Source organism: Acinonyx jubatus, chromosome D1 (genome assembly GCF_027475565.1).
Source record: "Acinonyx jubatus isolate Ajub_Pintada_27869175 chromosome D1, VMU_Ajub_asm_v1.0, whole genome shotgun sequence".
Lineage (NCBI taxonomy): Eukaryota > Metazoa > Chordata > Mammalia > Carnivora > Felidae > Acinonyx > Acinonyx jubatus.
In genome coordinates, this window is record NC_069390.1 from 68622843 (window position 1) to 68648920 (window position 26078).

The 26078-nt window shown below is 37.9% G+C and overlaps 1 long non-coding RNA gene across 1 annotated transcript in view; it reads right to left on the reverse strand.

Moving 5' to 3' along the window:
• Nucleotides 1-7441, reverse strand: part of LOC113593792 (uncharacterized) — a 45217-nt gene extending 37776 nt beyond the window's left edge. Inside the window, exon 1 of the long non-coding RNA XR_008290535.1 lies at nucleotides 7175-7441. This is a non-coding gene — a long non-coding RNA (uncharacterized LOC113593792). The remainder of the gene's footprint in view (nucleotides 1-7174) is intronic.
• Between the last annotated feature and the right edge of the window lie 18637 nt (nucleotides 7442-26078).

Here is a 26078-nt window from a genome sequence, read left to right on the forward strand (position 1 = left end):
TTTCCACTAAAGTTTTCCTGACCATTAATGCTGTAATCTGTTACAGTGTGGGTAAAATATTTTCATAGGAATGGAAGGCAGTAGCTAATTAAATGCTGTGACATAGGAATTCAAGGGGAGCAACCTTGAGTTGAATTGTCAGGGAAAACTTTATGCAAGAGGGCACTTGGAAAGGAAGATGAAATTTGATTAGGCAGAGGAGAGAATCCTAACTGCTACTCAAGTATGTTACATAGGAGGATATTACGAATAAAGGTCAAGATTACCATGACTTTTCAAGGGGGTAGTGGGGAGACTGGGCTGGCTGAATCCGAGGAACTGAGTTTTGTGAGTCCAAGGAGCATGTGTTGCCTGTTCTCCTCTATACCTCCAGCACCTAAAACTGCACTTAGCTCATAGTAAGAGCTTAGTGATTGGGTAATACTACTGAAATACAATTGAATGGATAGTGGGAAATGAAACTCAAGTCATGGTTTAGGATCTCAGAAGGCCTGAATGTCAAGTTGAGTGGTTTGGACCTAGCCTGTTGGTAGAGAGAAGCATGTTTTTGAGCAAGAGAATGGCAATAATAATTGTACTTTTAAAGTGTTTACTATTTATCAAGCAGTCTTCCAAGTACCTTATACATAATGTTTCATTTACTCTTCACAGCAAATCTATGAAATAGGCACTATTATATTCCACCCTGTTTTTCAGATGGAAAACTGAGGTATAGGGAAGTTAGAAAACTTACCCAAAGTCATACAGCTGTTACGTGACAGAGCTGAGATTTGATGCTAGGAAGAAATCTACTTCCATGTTCATATTCTTAACCTCTACACTCTACTGCCTTTTACTGCAAATGGTTTATGTACGATGTTTCTTGCCAAGGGCCCATTTTTAATGTCCCCTTGCAGCTTATGAATCTGTGAATCAGTGGCATGAATGAGTGTATAAGTAAAGACCTTTTTAAAGTTAAAAAGTTTCTAATATCTCTCTCCTATGTGTTGTTTCTACTCCCCACCCCTGTCCTGAGTTCTTTTTGTGCCTGACAAAAACAGGAAAAAAGAGAAGTAATGACCATCTTTTTCAACACATTGGTAACCTTTAGTAACTAGTTAGTGATCACAGAGAAGATTGAAAACATGAGTCTCCAGAAATGCCAAATTCATTACTTCCCTTCTGATGGTATTTAGATATTGCTAAATTTCTGGGTCCAAGGGAGAAATTAATTCCAACATCACATGCTATTTTGAAAGTAGGGGAACCAGGCATTGAGTCTTCGTCTCCATAAAATGATTTTCTCAAAGTCCAAAGCTACTAGATCTGTGCGTGTCCCATGGCAGGTGCTGTATATTTACTTGTTAAAGAAATAAGTAGGGTCATAAAAGGAACAGGGATTCAGACTTAAGTGATGTATATTTAAAAGTGACAGAGGGAGGGGGACAAAACAGAAGAGACTCATAAATATGGAGAACAAACTGAGGGTTACTGGAGGGGTTGTGGGAGGGGGGATGGGCTAAATGGGTAAGGGGCACTAAGGAATCTACTCCTGAAATCATTGTTGCACCATATGCTAACTAATTTGGATGTAAATTTTAAAAAATAAAAAATTAAAAAAAAATTTAAAAAGTGACACCCTGCAGCTATAGGCTATGTGATCTTGGGGGAGTCACTTGATCCCTCTTAGTCTTGGTTTTCTCAACTAATCAAAAGAGATAAGAATAATTACCTTACAGGACGGTGGAGAGGAATTAGTGAATCAAAATGAGATAATTGTGTACAAGTCACCCAGTAAACTGGTATGGATACATTAGAACCAATTTTACTTAGCCCTATGTAAGGGGCAAACCTCATACCTCTCCCCTTTCTTATACAGCCAGTGCCCAAACAGTAGCTGTAAATCTATTATTGCATTGTAGTATCTAACACATGATATTCTACGTAACCTAGTAAATATGACTAGATGTGCAATGGACATAAGAATTGTTACTACTTTTAGTTATTCTTTGGAAAATATTATATCAACAAATGACAGAGAGGCATGGCATAAATTTTGTCTTCACTGGTGTATTATGAAATGAAGAATATAGATTCCATTTCTAATCTTTGAGAAATTTAATTAATCCCATTTTGAGAAGCCAAAAGGAAGAACTGTAAAATATGGGGAATGAACAATCTTCCAGAGCAGATCCTGTCACTTGACCTTTAATTGGTAGAACCAAGGCAATCAGAAGGGACCATAAAGTTTAACATGATTTACTAGCTCAACAGGGTGGTTGTAAAAATTAAGCAACTAACACATGGCATCTTGCACATGGTAGGTAATTTCAAATGGCAGTTACATTTCCCTCTTAAACATGTAGTAACTCATTCATTCACGCAACACAGAGACCCTCCCATCACTTGTCAGTAGAAAGCCTATGTGGTATAGTGGAAAGTGGGTTTGAAATGTAGGCAGAGAAAAAATTGCAGTGGTTCTCAAAGGGCATGCTCTTTTTTTCTTTGTAGACATTGGAGTAACTGAATGTTTTTTAGAAAGGGAGTAATAGGAAGTGTTCTGTTTTCAACTCAGTTTACACAAAATAACTACCACTATTCCTCTCTCACGCTGCTCCTCTCTCCTTACACTCTTCTCTGGTATTCTATGGTGTTCTGTCATTTTTGTTAAGCTTTTCTTCCAGTTAGTTAATCTAATTCCCAAAACAGTATACTGGTACGTGATTTATTACGATCTGTATTTCACCAGTAAAGAAACAGAGGGTCACGTTAATTTGACCAAGAGAGAGAACTTCTACTTGAACCCAAATCTTAGTGTTCCAAGCCTTGTCTTGTTTCTTCTATACTCCACCACCATAAAAGGTGACACTTTTTAACAAGTAAACACTTAAAATAAAAGCCAATATAGGCTTGTATGTCATCTACCTACTGGGGAAACATACACTACAGCCCTAAACACCTTGCTTACAGGCCGTAAAAATAACCATTAGACCTGGAATACCCTTATTGTTGGGTTTTATTTCAGTACTATTTATTTAGTGACTGTTCTCCCATTGTATTTCTGATGGCTGTCATTTGATTTACAGACCCACTGAGAAAAGAAGTCATTTCTAATTGTTATTATTTCACAAAATAGCACTGTATTTTAACTGTGCCAGTTTTGCCCCTGGCCCAGTGTCTTTAAGAGTGTGTATTTCCTGATGAGTTCGAGCCCCGTGTCAGGCTCTGGGCTGATGGCTCAGAGCCTGGAGCCTGTTTCCGATTCTGTGTCTCCCTCTCTCTCTGCCCCTCCCCCGTTCATGCTCTGTCTCTCTCTGTCCCAAAAATAAATAAACGTTGAAAAAAAATTAAAAAAAAAAGTGTGTATTTCCTGGACCCATATCTATTGCAGATAGTGTTCTGAACACTTTAGTATTGTTACTAAATCCTAGTTTAATTTAGCATTGCTACTAAGTCCTGGTTAGATTTTTTTAATCAGGTTCACTGCACAGCAATGGGGGTACCTTTTGTTAGCTACAGTTAACAGGCTTCAGCTCTTGATTCATGCTTTAAGTGCTGGATGGAAACCTCATGAATTGTACAGTGTAGTTGTGCCTTTATGGATAAAGACACTGAGGCCAAACAGGGGAATGGAGGCAGTGAGTGAGGTGAAACTCTAACTTAGGTGACCTAGTTCCTGTGTATCATTGTGACTTTAATAATGGGCTAGGGACTAGCAGAATTGATGAAACCTGTGAGCTTTTAGTGATGCAGAATCTGGGGTCCCACCCCAGCCTAAGTGTATCAGAATCTGAGCTGTAGCAAAATATCCAAGTGATTTATACGCACATTAAGGTTCAAGAAGCACCATTTTAAACTAACTTGAGCTTTTACTTGTATAAGTATGTGTAGGTGTGTGGGTATGTATGTGTAGGGAAATGAAGCAGGGAGGGCAAAGAGAGAGGAAGGGAAAGAGAAAGGGAGAGAGAGAATGACTGATTCTGTGGAAGTATGGATGGGCTGAAGGTGATGAAATGCCCACATGATGTCCTTTAAACACTTGACAAATGGTGCTGGCAATCAGAAATGAGATCTAGGAAGGGATACTAATCTAGAGGGCATCTCTTAATAGGTGGTAGTTAAAACAGAAGGGATGTGATCATCTAGAGAGAGCAGGAAGGAAACACTACTGTTTAGAAGCTGGCAGGCCCAGCTAAAACGGCTGTAAAGGAAAGGCCAGAAGTCAGCATGAGGACCTCTGTATGTTCTACAGGCAAAGGAGAAGGGTTTCTAATTCTCTGGTTAATGTCCTCAGATAACAAAGATTAGAGAGATGAAAACTGAAAATTCTCCTTTATATTTGATACCTGGTTGTTTGGCCAGGGGCCTCAGCTAACTGTGTCCTCCCAATTCCAGCACCTGTCATTGGGCGGATGTTTCAAATGCTAACCTCAGGCCATTCTTGCTTTTGAGAGCAGAACCTTGTGCCAGCAAGTGCTTCATCTGCCATACTCTAGGGCTGTGCCTGGCCTCCGTCCTGCCTCTCTGTCTCTGACTTCCTAACTCCTAACTTGCCTGTAGGCTGCTGGACTCAACTTCTCATCTGACCCTTTTTCCACCCATTTGTGTATTTCCTTTTTCAGGCCATCAGTGCCTCCTGACTTAGGTTTGCTTGGCCTAATATCTAATACCAGATTGTTTCCATTCCCCTCAACTCCTAATATTTAGGTTGAAATTATTTTAGCTGTTAAGTCTCTAGACAAAATAACTAGGACACCAAACTGTGTTTGGGACTTCTTAGTTTAATGTGATGGGAGCATCTCTCCTCTTAGAATAAGTAGTTTATTGTTTAAAATAAACCTCGGGGAGCAGATGGGATCCCAGGAAGAAGTCCTTGGTGCTTAACTGATGCACCAGGAGGGAAGTATTAAAAAGTTAAGCCATTTACTTCAACACAATTGTCTGTACATAATTTTTAATGTATTTTTGGGGGGGGGGTATCAGCATGATTCTGGAGGGAAATGGAAAACATTTTACAACTTTTTAAAACCGCTGGTAGAATTTAAATTCCTGGTTACTGATTATTGAAAGTTATTGCATAAACTCTCCAGTAGCTGGCTGCCTTCTCTTTTTTAGGCTGGATTGGAGGCATTAACCAAATATAGCCAAATTCATTGAGATTATCCCCAAACGATACTTCTTTGTGCCAGGCATTGGGTGCTTTCACAGATTATCTTGTTTAGTCCTTACAACACCCATGTACAGTAGGTGTTGTTACCTGTATTTTGTACATGAGTCTCCCCAAAGTTAAAAGTATTAGTGTCAAGAAACAGTATACAGACTCAGTGGGTAGTAATTCTGTGTATAATAGGGTAATTTTGAAACTTGGGTCAGAGTCAGTAGAAATAAGTATTATAGAATAAAGGAGTATTTTCTATATTTCCTTTATAAAAAAATCACAAACTTACTATATTTTACCAGAGGCAAGGTAGTCCTTCTAAATCTGTGGTTCAAGGAAAGAGCTACAGGATGGTGACAAAGGAGAATTTCTCCACGAATGAAAGATCCTGGGGCAGCTGGGTCCTCACTCAGCTATGTACTTCCACTTATGCTTGACTGGCTATTTTCTGCACCTGGAATGCTTATCTTCCCTGCTTACCATCTCTTTACATCCATCACCATCTTCAGTAAATGCCTTTGTGAAATCCTCTATGAGGCCGCTTAGGGTGCCATGAACCTCAGCTTCTCCATCAATAATTTGGAAATGATAGAACTAATCCAAGATACCTTTTGCTGTTTGAATAAGGGTATAACATATGTGGTAATTTTGATAAAGAATAATGTGAAAATATAAAACACTGGGAACAGGTATGGGCCCACATGAAAACTAGTCCAAAATAGAAGTTCTGCTGTATTGAGTTAAAAACAAATTGATGTGTTATGGAGGTTCAATGACCAAAAATGAAAAAAGAGTGGCTGAAACTAAAGAACACACTTAATTTTTGAAAGAAATGTAGATAAACCTGTTTAAAAATGTTTTGAAATGGCTAACTGGCCCACTGAGAATTATAGCTATTTGTCTGGAAACTGCTTTTAAGTGTAAATGACACAACTCAGTAGTGAGAGACATTTGAACATTTGAGGTTACCTTGCTATAGTTTAGATATTAATGTCTGTTCTCTTTAAGCTCATATACCACTTATATATATTTTTATTTTTTTTTTAATATTTATTTCTGAGAGAGAGAGAGATAGAGTACAAGCTGGGGAGGGGCAGAGAGAGAGAGAGAGAGAGGGAGACACAGAATTAAAAGCAGGCTCCAGGCTCTGAGCTGTCAGCACAAAGCCCAATGTAGGGCTCGAACTCACAGACTGTGAGATCATGATCTGAGCTGAAGTCAGCTGCTTAAATGACTGAGCCACCCACGTACCCCATCATATACCACTTATCTTATATTTCTTTTGAAGCAGTGGTTAAAATAGACATTTTATCAGAATATCTATACCTGACACTTACCATAATTGTAATTCAACTTAATAAATATTTGGTGAGTTACAAATATAGTCCATGGTATTAGGCATAGTAGAGACCCAGAAAATTCAAACGGAATTTGTTTTTATGATGAATTCCATTACAAATGTAAGTCTCATGAGGGCAGACATAGTTTTATTCAGATTTTGCATTTGAAGCCAAGGCAGGAAGCACTGGTATAAGAGGCCAGCAATAAAAGAATTAGCTTTAGGTTGCTTAGCGATTCTGTGTTAACACATAAGTCCGGAATTAGGAAAGGGTTGAAGCATTTATGTATTCTTGAATATACTATATTGTGAATGGAGAAAAAGCTGTTAACATAGGATGGGTGGGGAATGGAATCTTTCTCTGGGGTCATAGTAGACTTTGGCTTTCATTGCTTCTGAAGAAGGTGAAGGTTTTTGTGGCTTTCATTGTCTTGCCTTTGCTAAAAGTTCATCACTGGACAAAATAACAAGCAGGAAATGCAAAAAAAAAAAGTAAAATAAAGGCAACTAAAACAGAGTATTAGATGGAAAGATGGGGAAGTAAGAGCTGGTAAAAGGGAAAGGCCTGGAACAGTGATATGCAGAGTGTTTCCTTTGTAAATTGTGAAGCTTTGTTGGAAAGGTATTTTTGCTGAGCACCCTCCATGGGTAAGGTGGTTAAAAAATGTAATGAAGGTGAAAACATCTGCTTTACTGACCTGTCTCCTGTTTGAGGTATGATGGGGCAGTTGACATCATTCCCTTCAACTTTGGTGGTGCTAAGGGTTGCAGACCCAGGAAAGGCCTTGGGCTCTTCTTGAATGACTGACACCGTCAGGTACTCAGTGTTCAAACATTAGTTTGAAGGCTATTTAAAAGAGAATGGTAAGAAGTGAGAAGATAAGATTAGAGGCTTAATCCCTCTTTAATTACATATGTGATCTTGGGGAAATGCTGAGTTCAGCTTACTAGTTCATGAAATGGACCTAAGAATACCTTCTCTACCTAATGTTAAGGATAAAATGAGATAATTTCTGTGAAAGTGTCGTGTAAACCCCTAATTGTCCAATGAAGTTTCCTATCTCTATTTGTGAACAAGTAGGTATCATTCTAGGGTAAGGTGGAGTGAGGGTGTTTAATTACAAATTATACTTCTTTTAAAATGTGAAATCGTGTCCACTAATAAATAAGCAATAAATCCATTTTGAAACTTTTTCTTTTAAATAACCCTATACTTTGTCCTAAAGTCTTATCCAAGTATGGTCTCAACAGAATTCTTTGTAAAAAGTTTGGACTCATTGGTTAGAGTTGCATCATATTTCTATTTTGTTGGAGTATAATTTATCTTTCCATATTCCCACATCTTTCCTGGTTTTATTTGAGTTGGCCAACTATTAAAAATGGGCTTCTCTGAGATTACTCCCTATAGACCTATCAAAAAAGAGCAGAAGATCATCCTAGAGTGAGCATTAGACACTGAGGTAGAGGACAATGAGCTTTCTTCCCTAGATTTTGAGTTGTCTCTGGTGGTCCAATTAAAAGTTGATCAAAGCAATAAGAAAGAAAAATAGAGGCAGAAGAAGGATTGCTGGGGGAAGGGGTGTTTAGGTAGCTCTTAGTCATAAACTGAACTAGAACAGTTTGGTTACATTTGGGAGTTTTTTTTTTCTTTCAACAAGGCATTTAAATGGAGAGCTTGAAAAAGCTCAGAAAGAAGCTCATTGCAGTAATACAGAATGGAAATGCCTAGCTCAGTAAAGTGAGAAATTTCTGGTGCATTTGGTAACTGAATATGAAATCTTCAAGAAGCTATAAAGACTGATTTAATTGTGCCTCTAGTGTTATGGGAAATAACTTATTGATGCAGCAGGTTTTGTAACTTGAGCTGATGCTACAAGCTGGCTCTAAAATGTTAGAAACCAGACAAGAGTGTGAAGACTAATTAATAAGCTAGACTGATCCCTAAGGTGTTGTCTGTGTCTATGCAGAGTTGTTAGGGAAGTTTGAAAATGTGTGAAGTTCTGACTTACTGGTCATTAAAGTATTAAAAGTATTCTGTCCAAGTCAGCTTAGCATTTGCATGAGAAAGCCAAGCCAATAGGAGCAGGTTTGCTCTCTTCATTTTGCCTCCTCTAATTGTTTCCTGATTGACAGGTGGACAGATGTGTGAATGTAAATGCAAACCACGCTGACAGCTACTGTAAAGACAGGGTTGCTTATGATGATAAAATATTTGTAGTAAGCAAGCTTCTGTGCCTGTGTTCTATAGTAGGTGGCTATATAATGCATGTACCATGGCTGCTGTCTTAACTAACAAAAACCATGTGCTCATACAGCATGGGATGATCTGCAATTGGTTATTAAATGTTCTAATAGGAAATACTTCTAGACAAATTCCAGTTGAGGATGCATAGGGGAATATTGTTAATAATTGTAAAAGTCTTAGCTTTAATAGATCTAAATATGTCAGGCCCTGGGAGGGGGCAGAAGGTCTCAGTGGCTGTTCCACAGTCTTAGTTCCCAGTGCTTGAGCACAGGGTTTGGCTAGTGATGGGTGCTGTGTGAACAGAGCATCCAAGATACAATGAATCTGACATTTGGGAATAAGAGTGCTAATAATAGTAATAACTAAAGTAATAAAATCTCTTCTGATAGTGTACAACTGAGTTGCTGCTTCTTGAATCCCTCTCCTAAGATGAGGTTGAAAGTCTAGAGCAATGACCTCTCAGATCTGCTGTAAGCCAGGCTCTTTCACTCTCAGTGCCCCTGCACACACCATTCCTCCTTGCTTCATGTTGTGAGTGCCATTATAGGCCTCTGTAGTGAACCTTTGTCATCTCTTCTGTGTGCCCAGAAACATCAAATATGCCTCCTATTCCTGAAGCATTCATTCTCTACTCTGTATGTCTCAAATTCAGAAAGTGGGCTTTCTCACTTTCTCTTGCATGTGACCCGGGCTCCACCAGTCAGATGCACTGACCCCAGATTTAGAATTGGAAAGTAGAGCTTCTGAGGTGGCAGGTTCATCCAGTTCCAGAGGCAGCACTTGGTCAAGTCCTGTGGCCCAGGACTGGATCTCTGCCCAGAGGTGGCAGTAGCAGTTTCTCCACTGGAGCTGTTCCATAATAAGATTTGGGGTGTTACTCCTGGCTGCATAGTCTCTCAGAAAACCTGTGAGCTTTCCTCTGATAAAGTGATTTGCTGCTAAAAATAGGCAAGTGCATTCTGTTGTTTGTAGCTAAGAATCCCGTGTGATATGCTCAAAACACCGCACAGAGAACTCACCTCTATGAAGCTGTCCTTGACTCTTCTAGAATGAGTTTATTTTCCATGTCCATCTCCCTGACCCCTAGGAGCACCTGTAGTTTCATTCAGCACAGGACATGATTGTTGCTTGTCTAAGGGTCTGTGCTCCCCTTCTCCCATGCCCAGCATAGCACCTAATGAATGGTAGTCCCTCCGTAAATGCGTATGAGTCAAGTTATCATCTGATCCAGGTCTTATTGCTTTGTTGGGAGAATACCCATAGTGCTCTGTAAATCAGCTTGCATACCCTTGCATGGTATGACCGTGAGGAAACCTTTCAGGAAACATGCCTCATGCCTTGATGAGCATTTCTTGTTTAGAAGTCACACTTGGTCTGACTGATACTAGATTCTCTCTTGGTGTCCCCATTGGTGCTTGCTTATGCTTTATTACATTAGTTTTCTTTACTTTTACTGTTTCCAGCCTGGCCAGGTGTAGTACTCCCTGTTGTAACTGCCTGAATGATTTGTTGAACCCTATTGTGTCTATTATGGGTGTGTGTGTGTGTGTGTGTGTGTGTGTGTGTGTGTGTGTGTGTGAGTTTTGGACTGGTAGTAGCAATGTGGTATCAGCCGAGGCCTAGGATACTGAAACAAAGAGAATGAGTATTTTTACCTCATCTTGCTGATTCCCCCACAAGCCCCCACCTGTAAGTATACAATTGCTACCTTGTCTGTGAGCAGCCGTGCAAGTATCGTCCTGGTTTCCTCATCTCCCTACAGGCACGGAAATTTAATTTACTACTGTTCCTTGCTCCGTAACGGTATCACACCTTTTTGTGGGATACAGAATCTGCTGTCTCCATCATGCATCTGGAGTCAACCATACTTCTTCATCTCATGAACATCTTAAAAAAAATCTTTCCCCCCTTTTGGCAACTTTATGCCATAATAATAGTTTCATATTCTTATGAACAAAAAAAAAATCAAGGAGGGGGATGCATCTGTGTTTGACCAAAAACCTCTGTAACGAGCTGTGATCCTTTCATTATTGCTTAAATATATGTCTGAAATTTTGGTGTTTTAAGAGTCAAAAAAAAAAAAAAAAAAAAGGAAAAAAAGGGTAAGCAGGGTAACATCCAGATGAAATAGTGCAATTTCACCTCACTGTCCTCTCTTAATTAATTTCAAGGTGAAACACACAGGGACCATGAAAAGGTGGAACAAAAATGAGACAGTTCAAGCCCATTCTATTTTTGCTTCCTGAGCTCAATATATCCTAAAATTGGAAAGCAGAATCAAGGTGTTGGCATGGTATTAGCCTGGGGAGATGTGACCGTGGAGGTCATGCAGTAAAAGGGCACTAAAGTATGCATATTGCATGAGGGATTAATTGCCAGGAGCATGTGAAAAGAATTATGGAAGTTAATATCCAGAGTCTGAGCAAATACTGACAAGGCAAAGTCATTACATATCTGCAAATATAGGAGGATTCTAAGGCAATAGATTAAAAAAGAGATTAGCTTCTTTCTTCATATATGATAGAAGATGCTTTGGGGGAAAATCACCAAAGATGAGCTGCATTGGGTAGTTTAAATATTTTCAAGTTATAATTCTCAACAATGCTCACAGTGATGGAAACTCTGTTTTAAAAAAAATAACAATAGAGGAGGGGCACTTGCGGTATTTCCTGACTCTGTGGTACACCTTCCAGTCAAGCTTGCTTATTTTGTAAATCTGTAGCTATAGTGCTGTATAGTGAAGATCCAACTTTATCATCCAGAGCCTGAGGCACTATTAGATCCTAAGCACTAAATGGGAATTCAATTATGCTCTCTCTATCCTATTTACTAAAGCAGAAAATTGGAATCATTAGTCTTTGAGCAGCATTTCTTACTTGTGGGTAGGCACGGGGCAGAGACCTTTCTTCCTCCAGGAGAACGTATCACTCTCCCAGCGGGCAATATGAAAATATGTATTTAACATTATACAAATTATCAAATTGAAATGTCACAAAAGGCCATTAGTTTTGTAATGTAAACTGCATCAGAAAAGCTAAAGGGAACTTCTTGGCTGATGGGAACATACAGAAAATAAAATTTCCTTTGTCTCTCACTGATTCCATTATGAAGACAAGAGCAAGGCCTATGGACATAGGCAGAGAGTAGAAGCTCCAGGAAAGTGGAGATTTTTATGTTCATCAAGAAGGAATGTAGTTTAAAAAACATTGAGAAGCATGGTCCTATCATAGTGTGACATGTAACAGGTCCCATAACAAGTATCCCATGTTTACCATTAACTGGAAAAATTCAATCTAATAGAGACTTCCTGGGCATTTTTGATTAATAGAAGATCAATTTGTTACCCTTTTGATTATATGTACGTGTGTGTGTGTGTGTGTGTGTGTGTATCTGTCTATATATCTGTATGTATGTGTGTGTGTGTAATATATATATATATTTTACCTTAACTGTTCTTGGTAGCATATAGACCTGACCTTCACATAATGGTTTGTTGAAAGCCAGAGGGATTCTTTATGGCACTGTGGAGTTCTTCCTCTGCTGGAAGCAGTTTGCTTGTACCAGCAGTTTGCTGGTACAGAAGAAAGAGGAATTACTGAGAACAGATGTCTTTTTTGATTTGATTCTTAGCAAAATGGGGTAATGGAGTGCCCACTAATGCATGGAATCTGTTACAACTATTCTCTTGCTTTGCTTGGAAGAAGCACACAAGTAAGATAGGTCTTTTCCTTCATATTTTCATTTCTCACTAAGCTTGTTAGGAGAAGAAATGACATTAAGAAATTCTGTGTAAGTGTTAAATTTGTCACCACTTCCAAATGTAGCCCTGTTTAGAGTTAAAAAAAAAAAAACAACAAAAAAAAAAAACCCCAAAAAACCAATACAGGAATCTGAAAAAAGGAAGAAAAGGATGTAAGCCATGTAATTATCAGATAGCTTGAAAAAATAATGGTTTCAACTGTATTTTCCTTAAAACTCCAAGATCTCATGCCAAAATTAAAATGCAGAATCCCTAATACATGGTTAATCCTTCAAGAATTTTTTTAACAGCTGAGTGTGCAGCTACCATGTTCTAGTAACTTAAGAATCATATTTTTCTCTCCCCTTTACTTTTTTTTTTAATTTCAAATGTGTGTTTTTAAGAAAAATCCTTTCTAAATGTCCTTTTGATGATTAGATTTGCCGTTTTTGGCAGAACCAGGTCCTCTGATACACATGTAGAACCCCAGGTAATCCTTCCATTAAATGCAGCAAGAACTCTGTGCTTAGGAAGGCTTTGTGCTCTTTCTTGTCTTTTTCAACGTAGAGAGGATTGGGAGAGATACAGAAAAGGACAAAGATATCAGCATGAATGAATCTGGATTCCAATGCTAAGGCCAGACATTGTATGGCATATATACTTGGGGGAGAACATGAGGCTAAAGTTACCATATGAAGATGTGGACCAGTATTTTTCACTAGTATGCTGAAGGATGCTAATAGCTTTTTTTTTTATGAAAAATGGCCACTTACATGAAGAGTGAAGCTGTTAAGCATCCTGAGATAGAAATGGCTTTCATGAATATTGCTAATGCTTGTTACGCTGGACATTGTGACATTAAGATGTGACATCACAGTGTAAATGTGTCTTACTGTATCTGGCCCTGGAATTGTGTGAGCAGAGCTTACTGGAAGGAACTGGAAGCCTGTCTGTTGAATGTTCTTTGCATCATCAGATATGTAACATTGTAAGTAGAGAATTCAGTTCACACAGATGCCTACTTAATGCCATCAAAAATAATTAAAAAAAAACAATATTTGACCAACTGTGCCAGAAAAAAGGCTCTTTCCATTTATTTCTATCAAAAAATGATACTACAAAATTGTTGTAATATGAAGAGACAACCAGAAAAACCAGCAAAAATATGTATGAGGAAGTATACAAAATTGTTGTAATATGAAGAGACAACCAGAAAAACCAGCAAAAATATGTATGAGGAAGTATTATAGAAATGGATCACGCAGTAACTTAGTGAATGTATGTTATTTTTCTGACTTCAGTGATGTTTGTGGTATTTGTCAACTTTAAAAAAACTTACATTTTATTAGCATTTCTTTTTTTTAGCCCTAATCCATGTTAAAATTTAGATCTATCTCCTATTTACTTTTATTCTTTTTCTTCAAAATGGCCCCTCAAACTGTATATGATTCAGTCTTCCCCAAATCTGGATTTGCGATGGTGAATCTGCTATTTGACTTTATAAAAACTAATCCCAGACAAAAAGTCTGGAACCTTTTAGATATGTGTGCAGAGTTTTGAAACCTATCCTGAGGGAGGGCATTTCTCAAGTGGCTGTGGACAGCTTTATCTGTTCTGTTAGCATGCTTATTGTTCGTACAATTTTCCATTAGTTTGGGGTGGATTTGGGCTCTGACAGGGCTCATGATTAAGTAGCTCATCCAATATTTGGTCCTCAGTGCTGTCCAAAAGGATTAATTAAACATAATTTATCAAGAAGAAACAAGTCTTGTTAATTCAAATGAGCCAAAATAAGAGTAAGAACAAGAATGTTCTTAGAGACCATAATTGTGAATAAAATAAAATGGAAAAGGATGTAAGGACTATCTATCCATTAATAAAAAGAGTAGTCTTGTTTGCATTGGTTACTGATGTGTTACAGCTGGGTCTTATCTTAATCATTTTAAATCCATACAACTATAACAACAACAAAATGGAGGATGTAATTCGTCATTCAGTTGCTGTTTGCCCTCAGAACATAATGGAGCCATAGGACTTTGGTTCCCAATGAGTGATTTCTGTTTGGGGCTTGGTGAGAACTCAGACTCTTTTGGTAGTGATATTAATCTTAATTGAATACACATGATGACAACACAGCCAGTAGAACAGAGAGGGAAGGGCAGCTAAATAGCTCTGCTTGAGTGAGTTTCAGCTTAACAGTTGCTTGAGGGGAGAAGCCAGTGAAGCCACAATTGTGTATTTGTCAGGGATCCAGGGGTGATGGAGACGCTGCTCTTCCACAAATAACAGGCTCTGAAGTCATGGCCTCAAATTAGAATTGTGAGTTCCTCCATACTGTGGACTAAGGACTTGGAACACCCACAAGCCCACCTGTGCTATGAACTTATTTTTAGATCTGCCGCCTTCTCTTCACCTTTACGTTCGAAGCCTCCTCTGGCCTTCCCTACTTCTCTCTAGACCACATACCCTAACTTCATTTATTTTTACCATGGTTATTTTCCTGTTATGTTGTTAAATTAATGGTCATGTCCTCTTACATTAATGATAGTAAATGACATTTGTTATTAACAATAGCGATGAAAAGTCTGTAACAAAGAACAATAGTGGGTGCCATATATTAAATGCCAAACACTTTTCACATATTGTCTTTTTGAATTTTCACAAAAGCTTTTTAAAGTAGTTATAATTGTTTCTATTTAACATTTCAGGATACTGAGACTCAGAGAAATTAAATAATGTACCCAAAATTATGCAGCAAAGATCTTTTTGGGGGAAGGTAGAATCTAAGTACCATGTTATTTGTATATTCATTTTCTATAGAACAATTTTTTCATTTTATATATCATGTAATTATACTTCATTTGTGTGTGTGTTATATGTACGTATGTGTATGTGTATATATATATATATGTGTGTGTGTGTGTGTGTGTGTGTGTGTATACTATATATATATGAATCTATTATGTTTCTCTTACCATAATATGAGCTCACTGAAGGCAGGTATGTCTCCTATTTCAAATTTGTATCCTCAGAAGCTTACAGAATCTACTAATCTAGCAAATTCATAAATGGACCTTTGTTTTCTCTTTGAGTCTTTCTGGGCATTTTGTCTGGTGGGTGTCAGACTAGAAGAATGTGCCTTGATTTTAGGCAAATTAGTGCAATTATATTTAAAGGATTTGATGTCCAATACTGTACAGAAAAACATCAGATTAGAAACGGTGAGACTTATTTTCAGTGCAAAAGTGGGCATACATTAACTTTGTAATTAAAAAGAAATGGACTCATTACATGGGTTGTAGCTTTGCAATTGACTATATATCTGTGTACCCAAGGGTTAGGTTCTTGAAAAATATCTTAGTGTAGATTTCCCTGAAAATAAAGCCTAAGTAAAGAGCTTGAAGACAGGTGGTTTATATGGGAATATGATTCCAGGAGCACAAGTGAAAAAGGAAGGAATGAACAGAGGAGGGAAGTCAGTGCCCACTGGTGATGTGTTGCTTAATCTTGTGGGGAAATGATGTCTAAGAATTATCTACCTGAGGGAAAAAGGAGAAATATTTATCCCTTAGCTGCTAGTTCCATTGGTCAAGGATTGCCACGTGATGTTAAATCTCTTGCTTCTGGATTGTGATATGTAGACAGGGGTGGGGATGGGAAATTCCCGAGTGACTAAAAGAAATGGGTTTTTGTAGCAGTGGGCTGGAATAGGAGATGAAACTGAGAGGGTTTTCAGTAGTATTCAAGAAATGTCAGTTATACTTAGGTAATGAAAAATGCTTTTATCAAGGTTGATGAGAAGATCAGGATATTTTGAGCAGGTTAAAAATGTTCTTTTAAATCAATGTATCAATACGAACAAGTCACCAGTTTGAGGATACAAAAGTTTCCAACAATGTCCAATTGATCCTGATGACAATAACGGAAGTCTGTTAGCTATGTTAGTTTATATCTTCTATATTAAAATTTTTTGTATATGAAATCTCTCTTAAAACCAATGGTATGTCTGTTGTTTCACTAGGATGAGCCACTCACCTGCTGACATCTTTAGATTGTTTTTAGTGAAATGAAAGTTGACAGGCTTTTGCTGCTTCTTTATCATTGTAATGTTAATGATTTCTAGTTGGATATGTTTAACTTACAATCTAGTATTTTAAATTTATACACTAAAATAAAATACTGGGGATACATGTGAGTTTGTAGAATATCATCTCTGTTCCTCTGAGTAATGTGGAGTAACATGAAAACTGAGGATGCTTTTGAAGGTGAGGAAATCACCTGCATCATGCTGTGATGTGTTATTCTATTCTTTTTCATGACCTGTCAGTCTTCTTGAATAGCACTGTTTTCTAATACAGCCTAGTGACTGAAATAATCTGCATAGAGCTTTGATTGTGGATTGTAAGATCTCTACAATATCATTTTCGGCAAGAATCCTGATCTAACATTATACTGTTTAAGCCTGGAATACCAGATGGGACCTATCACAAAACTCTTAGACCTGGAGAGGTTATCACAAAAAGAAAGATAAAATTTTTTTAAAAAGGAAAAATACTGAAAAGCAACTCAGAACAGTGTTACATGTGAATGATGGAGAATATCTGAGGAAGGGTAACATACATTCTCAGATCATAAAATGCACTGAATATTAAATGTAGTCAGTAAAAACATACCAATTTCTAGTCATAGTGAAAATGAAAAATGTCAAGGAAAAGGAGATAATAAAAACTATCAGGTGGAAAAAAGATTGCCTTTAAAAAAACAGTAATTAGATAAATGGTAGATTGCAGATAAAGAAGAAAGGATATGGGAAGGAAATAGAGTAATATCATCCAAGTGCTGTTGGGAACTAATTCTTGGTCTGGAATTTATACCCAGTTAGGTTATCATTATGGAGGGAATAAAGATGAAGACATTTTTAGGCATACAAATATCAAACATAGATCCTTACTTGAACTATTAAAGGATAAATTTCACCAAACAGAAAGAAGAGGATAATGTGATGACACAGATAGTAATAACATTTTTATGATCTTTAGTTAAACTTTACTTACACTTTTTTTAACATTAAAAGATAATTATAAAATTCTAAGCTGGATAGACTAGGAGTATGAAAGCATACCAGTGTTCTTCTAATTTGGTAGGAGGATAGAAATACTGAAGTACTTTATATTTCATAAGAAAAGCTAGGGGATTCCAACCTAACATGACAACATAGGAGGTTCCTAAATTTCCCACTTCCCATGGATGAACCAAATCTATAGTTACACAAGGAGCAATTTCCTCAGAAATCCAGAAACTGTTTGAGTTATTTCACGTATTGGGTGACTGAGAAAATGCCTACATCAAAATAGGTACACCTATTCTTACCATAAAATCAACTCCCAAATACAGTGCTGTATAGAGTCAGGGGAGAAACCCCAACTCCCAGCTTCTCTCTGAAGAGGGAAAGGTCTGGACCACACATCTAGTGCCCCAACTTTTAAGGCTGTCACCCAAAGCATGGTCCCTCAGATCATTTAGCTGAAAGCAAATGGGGCTTGCATTCATGGGACCCACAGACCTATAGCAAACAAAGATATCGCTTGGCCATGGCTATCCCCACAGAGTTCAATGCAGAGGGAACAGGCAAAAGCACCCATTCTCTTGGTCTTTCTCTGGAAGGGTTTTGGATGAATACTTTACAAGTTATTGCCTGAGGATCTGGCATCTGATTAGTAGGCATCTAGGTGTTGACTGTTATTGAACTTGGAGCTTGAGAGAACTGGTGATCACTCCCCTCCCCACTTTTCTCCCTCTGGTTTTCTCCAACAAAACTGTTATTAGCATCTCCGTGAAAGATGCTTGTCCACATATTTAGCACTTCAACTTTTATAGCTACCATCTGAGGGCTGGGTCCCTAAATCACAAGGCTTGCATTTACGGTTCTACAGGACTATAGCAAACAGAAAAGGAGTTTTTGTAAGTGGGTGTAGGAACACTCTCCCTCCTCCATACCCATGGCAATACAGCCTGGATTAGTGCAGAGGGAGCAGGCTAAAATGCACAGTTTTCCCCTTAAATGGGTTTGACTGCATACTTTCCCAGCTGCTGACTAAGTGTCTGGCTTCTAATCACACTACATCTAGGTGCTGACTACAAACATCTCATTTGAGACACTGACTGGTCTTGGCATACTCCCAACTACTGGGATCCCCCCAAAACAAAGATGGTGGTTTGAGAGGCAATGAGAAGCATGTGCTGGGCTGATGATGAGGTTCATCTACTACATTAAAATTGTCTGAAAAAACTGGGAAAGGTGTTTTTTTTCTATAACATGCAGAAGGTATCTACCCCTCCATATTAATTGCAACATTATTCATTATAGCCAAGATACAGAGACAACCTAAGTGCCCATCGATGGTTAAATGGATGAAGATGTGGTATCCATACATAATGGAATATTAGCCTTTATTTTTATTTTTTCATTATTTGAGAGAGATAGAGTGCAAGCAGGGGAGGGGCAGAGAAAGAGGGAGATTCTCAAGCAGGGTCTGCACTGTCAGCCCAGAGCCCAATGTGGCGCTCAAACTCATAAAACTGTGAGATAATGACCTGACCCTAAATCAAGAGTCAGAAGCTTAATCAACTGAGTCACGCAGGTGCTCCACTCAGCCTTTAAAAAGAAGGAAATCCTGCCAGTTGGGTAAACATGGATGAACCCAAAGGGTGTTATGCTAAATGAAATAAGCCAGAGAAAGAGAAGTACTGCATGATATCACTTATATGTAGAATCTAAAAAAGGCCAAACTCCTAGAAATAGCAGAAACGTGGTTTCCAGGAGTTGAGGAAAGTAGAAGTAGATTGGTAGAAAGGGTACAAACTTTCAGCTATAATACAAAGAAAGCCCGAGGCTCTAATGTTTAACATGGTGACTGTAGTTGATAACACTGTATTGTATAATTGTAATTTGCTAAAAGAATAAAACTTAAATGTTCTTCCACCAAAAAAGTAAATATGTGAAGTAGTGGATATGTTAATTAATGGTGGAAATCCTTTCACAATATACCTATATAAAAATCATGTTCTGTACTTTCTATTACTTTCTTTGCTCAATTATACCTCAAAGCTGAAAAAGGAAAAAAAAGCTATAAATAATGCATGCTAAAATTGAAGGATAGTCTACAGGAAGAGGAAATAGGATATAGATTTTAGTTAACCAAACTTCAGTATATCTTAAATCTGTGGGTCTTTACCTTGACTGTAATTAATGTGACCATGTAATTTATCATCTATATTGGCACATTTTTGAGAGTGAAAGATGGTATAGTGGATAACCATGCAAGGAAGTGGGCATAAACTGGGAATGTCCTAGGCCCAAATCTGAACAAATAGTCACATGAATTATGATAAATATAACAACTTTTCCTCCTTCTTAATTCAGGCCTTCATGGAAATTGATGCCTCATGTCCCAGTCTTTCTATATCCCCTCTTTTTTTTTTAAATAATCTCTATACCCATTGTGGGGCTCAAACTCAAGACCACAAGATCAAGAATTGGATCCTTGGCCACTAAGCCAGCCAGGTGTCCCTATATCCCCTCTTCTACTTCATATCTGGCTTATCTGAATTTGCAGAAGTCTCACAGTTCAATTATTTCTCTAGGTCCTTTGCTACAGTGGCAAATCCCACTTTCACAAGTATTATTTTCTACAAGCCTGATTTTTTTAAGCTTAATAAATTAGGTCAAGATGACCTATTCAAGCTCATGTAGTCAGTGAGAAAGAAAATATGATTGTAACAATGGACTCTCATTCTCTATTGACACAGTGGTTTCTAAACATTTCCTAGGCAACAACCTGATATGTGTACAAATGGAAATAAGGTGCTGTTTTGATGAACAGAATAATGACCTCATTGCTCTTGTGTCCCTTACCTTTTCATTCACTCCACTTGTGTCCCTTAATTCAAACAACAACAAAGAGAATTGAAGTGGTCACTCATGAGCCAATGCGTTTACTGCTTTGAGTCCGTTCCCCACTCATGGTCTATGTTGGGGGTAGGGGCCAAGGTGGGGTGGCTTATTGTGTAGCCCAACGTTCACTCAGAGATTGACTTACATATCTATGACATCTTCTCATATAAGACATATTTATTTTCTTCCTGAAACTTAGGTCTGGTTTATGTTGTAGGAATTCAACTCAGAGTGAAATCTTAAGCTATTCTGACCTAGGGAGTTTGGAATCACTTCATACCTTGTCGGAAGTGATTCCTCATCTTGACCTGTCAGCTAACAGTCTAAACACTTTAGACTGACAATAGGGCTTGCAACTGCATACTAGCTACCCAAATAAGTTTTCTTCCTTTCAGTGTAATGCTCATAATCGCATCATAATAAAAAATCAATCTATCCAGGTAAGGGACCCTGTAGTTTTTATCCTTTGTCTTCCCTCTGCTACCTAAACTCGGCTAGTATTTCTCTTTCCTAACATTCGTAAGTTTGCCAAGTTCCTATGGTTTAAAAAGAGAAGAGACATTTCTCTGTGAGAGTGGAATAAGGCAATATTCACTTTTATATTGTGTTATCTTTCCAGAATTTAGTTTGGCAAACCCCCAAATTTTCCAGGGCTTGGTGAGCCCACTAGCATACATGGTAGATAATGACTATTCTCAGTTGAGTTAAAAGAGTTATTTCACATCTCTTCTGAAGAGCTACCATGGAATGAATAAAGCCTCTTGACTTTTTTTCTTTGTCTTTAATCTTCAGTAAATAGTTGTTGCCTGGGAAGCAAAGCAAACCCCATAAAGCAAAAATGAGAAACTAAGAAATGGTTATTTATCATTAAAAGGCAGAAGTAAGGGAGTAGTGACAAGACCAAATCATTGTGGCTTAATAATGCCTTAAATCTATACACTGTGGAAAATATTTTGTTTTTATCATATTAGTGCTAAAGTGCTCACTTGCTGATGAAAACTCCTTTATTCGTCTGAATGTTTTTCTCACCAATGTTCCTACTCAAGACCCATGAGGGAAGGAGACATCTTCCTTTACCTGTTATGAAAGAAAATTGTTAATTCCCAGTTTCTTAGCTTTTAGGGTATTTATAAACAAGTAGCAACTTATTCAGCATACTTATAATTGGTTGCAGTGAAATTTCCTTGTCATAGGTCTTGACCTCATTTCTGCTTTTATTACTAGAAGATCTCTGATAAGTAGATTGGGTTGATGTGGGGGCCTAGAGGCCAGCATATTTGGACTTCCTTTTATTCCATGAAATTGTTCTGGGGGCACTTTTGTGTACCTAGTCTCAGTTAGAAAGCCTCAAGGATAAAGCCCAAGTACCCAGTGCTTAATAATGGTAATCTTACCTGCATGAGTAAGTAGAGAAAAATTGATCCTATGGAATTCCAGAGAAGCTAGAGGATGACAGACTAGCCTGGTAAACTCCCCACTAAGAGAGAGGTAGTGGGGAAAGGTGGACTGAAATGCACACTTTAGAGGCTGTGTGGGGTAGTATGAGAAGCGTAAGTTTAGGAAAGCAGAAGAGAGAGTTCTTGAGATTACAGAATGCTGTGCAATTATAATGTAATTCCCTTTTTAGGACAACCCCAAATCTTCTATAAAGTTACTACATTCACAGTATGATGACTTAAGACATGGGGTGGAACAGAAAAGTGTACACAAGGAAAGCATAGGCAGGGAGAGCATATGGAAGAAAGGTTGAACATTTTTTTGAAGATACTGGTGGGGCTTTCCCACAGGTTAGCCATATCTTTGAGGAATAGGACAGCATGAATTAGATTCCAGCATCTTGGAATAGATTTTTCTCTAGTACTGAGCCATAAGTGTGCAGTCTCCCCATGTTTGCTGCATGCTGGACACATACTTCTAAGGAATGGAGCCCGACTCAGGGTTGTCCTGAGAATATTACTCCAAAGTCAGAAGAAAGTTGGAAAATCTGTTCCATGGTCAGAAGAGAAAGCCATCATTTAAAACTTGATGTTTTAGCAGGAGAGCTAAATTTATACCTTGTAATGTGAGCTTACTTAGAAACTTCCTCTTAAAACATCAAGCTTGAAGTTGGTATGCAACCTAGCCTCTGTCAATACATGATTCTAAGAAATAGTGCTCTGAGAAGAGGATTTTGAGTTACCACTAGAAATGTTACAGAGATGTGCAGAGCAAAAGAAACAATGCTAGAAAAAATTAGCGTAGAAGACTGGGATTGAAGGATGAGTCCTGATCAGAGTCCTAAGGTTCCTGTATCATTTGAGATGAGGCACAGAATACTGGTCAACTTCAGATTTTGTCAAAGTAACCACTACATAGAAGGAGCATAAAATGTTTAATTTTCAAACCTGGGGAGAAGAGAATTGAAACAGAAATATTACTGATTTAATAGAAAACAGGAATGAGAAGACAAAGGTGTGGGGGGACAATTTGCAGTGGAGAGCAACTTGGAAAACCCTGGCTGCCTAGACCGAATCTACCCATGCAGCTTTTAGTAAACCTTGGAGGCATTTTGACTTCACCTGTAGTGGGGGAGGTGTCTGCATTTTCATGATTAATGTAGTAGATTCATAGAGAAAGTGGAGCTGCTATAACCATTGTCTGTTCCCAGAAAGAATTAAATATTAGGGCTGGAAATGGAGGCAGTAATTCAATCATGGGGGTCTGGGGGAGATGTGGATAGACTCAATTTTTTGAAAATCTCTCAATATTGTACAGTCTCTTTATATTTGTTCAATAAAGAATGAATAGTGCTTCCTGGGAAAGCTTATCTTTTTCACTAGCTCATACACTGTGTGCTCAGTTTTCCCTCTTCTGTATTTCATTGCATACACCTAAGGACACTATAAAAATAGCTCCCCCCCAAATGACCCTTTACTTTTAACATTTACAAGGCTAAATTGAAACATAACCTTTAAGAAATTATTCTCATCCCTTTTTATTTTATTTTTTGTCTTTTTAAATTGAGGTATAATTGTAATACAACATGTTTCAGGTGTACAACATAATGATTTGAAATCTGTATATACTGTGAAATGGTCGCCACAATGAATCTAGTTAAAACCCATCACTATACATGGTTGTAGAAATTTTATTGTGATGAGAATTTTTAAGATTTACTCTTCAGGGCGCCAGGGTGGCTCAGTTGGTTAAGTGTCTGGCTCTTGATTTCGACTCAGAACATGATCTCATGGATTTGTGAGATTGAGCCCCATGTTGAGCTCTGTGCTGACAGCGTGGAGCTTGCTTGGGATTTTCTCTCTCTCTCTACACCTCCCCCACTTGTGCACATGTTCTCTCTCTCTCTCTCTCTCTCTCAAAATAAATATTTTAAAAAAAGTATTTACTCAACAACTTTCAAATACACAATACAATATTACTAATTATAGTCACCATGATGTACATTATATCCCCATGATTTATTTTATATTTGGAAGTTTGTACCTTTTGACTCCCTTCGCCCATTTTGTGCACCTCCCAACCCCCATCTGTAATAATCACCAGTCTCTGTATCTATGAGTTCCTTCCTTCCTTCCTTCCTTCCTTCCTTCCTTCCTTCCTTCCTTTCTCTTTCTTTCTTTCTTTCTTTCTTTCTTTCTTTCTTTCTTTCTTTCTTTCTTTCTTTCTTTCTCTTTCCTTCTCTCTCTCTTTCTTTCTCTTTCTCTCTTTCTCTCTTTCTTTCTCTCTTTCCTTCTCTTTCCTTCTCTTTCTTTCTTTTCTTTCTTTTAGATCCTACATGTGAGATCGTACAGTATTTGTCTGTCTCTGACTTATTTCACTTAGTCAAATGCCTTCTAGGTCCATCTGTGTTGTTGTAATTGGCAAGATTTCATTCTTTTTTAGGGCTGAGTAATTTTCCATTACACACACCACATACAGACACACATACATTCTACATTATCTTTAGTCATTTATCCTTTGATGGACCTTAGGCTGTTTCCATATATTGGCCATTATAAATAATTCTCCATGAACATGGAGGTGCATATATCTTTAAAGTTACTGTTTTTATTTTCTTTGGATAAATATCCAGAAGTGGAATTTCGGGATCATATGGTAGTTCTGTTTTTAACTGTTTGAAGAACCTCTCTACCGTTTTCCATACAAGCTGCACCAATTTACATTCCTACCAATAGTGCCTGAGGGTTCCCTTTTCCTCCCCATCCTCACCAACACTTGTTTCTTGTCTTTTTGAAATTGCTATTCTAACAGGCATGAGGTGATATCTCACTATGGTGTTGATTTGCATTTCCCTGATGATTAATGACAGTGAGTATCTTTTTATGAGCCTGTTTGCCATCTGTATGTCTTCTTTGGGAAAATGTCTATTCAGATCATCTATTTTTATTTTTTAAGTCTATTTATTTTGAGAGACAGAGAGAGAGAGAGAGTACACAAGTGGGGAAGGAACAGAGAGGGAGGGAGACAGACAATCCCAAGCAGTCTCCACACTGTCAGCATGGAGCTTGATGTGGAACTTAAACTCAAGAAACCATGAGAACCTGACCTGAACAGAAATTAAGAGTCGGATGCCTAGCTGATGGAGCCACCCAGGAGCCCCTCATCTATCTGTTTTTAAAACAGATGGTCTGTTGTTGTGGTTATTGTTTTTACTATTGAGTTGTAGGTGTTCTTCATGCTTTTTGGATATTAACCCCTTATCAGATAAGTGATTTGAAAAATTTTATCCCATACAACAGGTTGTCTTTTCATTTTGATGATGGTTTCCTTTGCTGTGCAGAAGGTTTTTAGTTTGTTATAGTTCCAGTTATTTTTATTTACTTATGTTTTTGCCTTTGCTTTTAGTTCTAAATCTCAATTTTTAGAGGTTAGATGTCTGTATAAAATTTCCCTTAGACCAACTCTTGGGCTCTGTTAGGCTATAATTAGTGATTTAAGAAGGAATAGTTTATCTGTATTATTTGAGAATACATTTTCTTCCAGTTATTCTGGTATGTCAGGTCAAGATAATTAAGGAGTTGGAAGTTTGGACTTTATCTCTTTGGCTTTCTAACTCAATAGACCACACAGACACCACACAGACCACCAAACCAGTGACCACACAGACACCAAACCAGTGTGAGGCAGATTCCAGAAAAGTGCTAGTTGGGACTATGTGAAGTGGAAATGTCCACAGTCTTGTTTTAGTCGCTGTAGGGTAGGCATCATGTAATAGATTGATTTTCTAGGAATTAAGATCAATAAAGAAGAAGAAAATGTAGTGATGAGCTTTTCTCTACCCTGAGCAAGAATAAAAGTGTGAAAATACCACTTCCCTTTCTTTACAAATGGCAGAGATGCCATAGGAAGGGGCTGGAGAAAACAGGACACCCACTAGGTACTGCTTTCTCCCAGTGCATACAAGTCAGAGCCACAGTGGTAGGTCTTCCATCAAGGGGTGGAGAAAGTAGGATCCCTTCTGGAAATCCAGCCCATCTCTTGGTGACCATTTATCCTGGTTTATCCCTGTGGTCTAGATTCAAATCCTATTTAGAGAAAGTTTAACCTGGCCAGAATTCAAGTGTAGGTTTATCAGACATCCAAATCTATGCTTTTTCTATTGCTCCAAGCTGCCTCCAGGGGCCACTATTATGTTTTTGTTTTTGTTTTTTAATTGCATACAGGCTC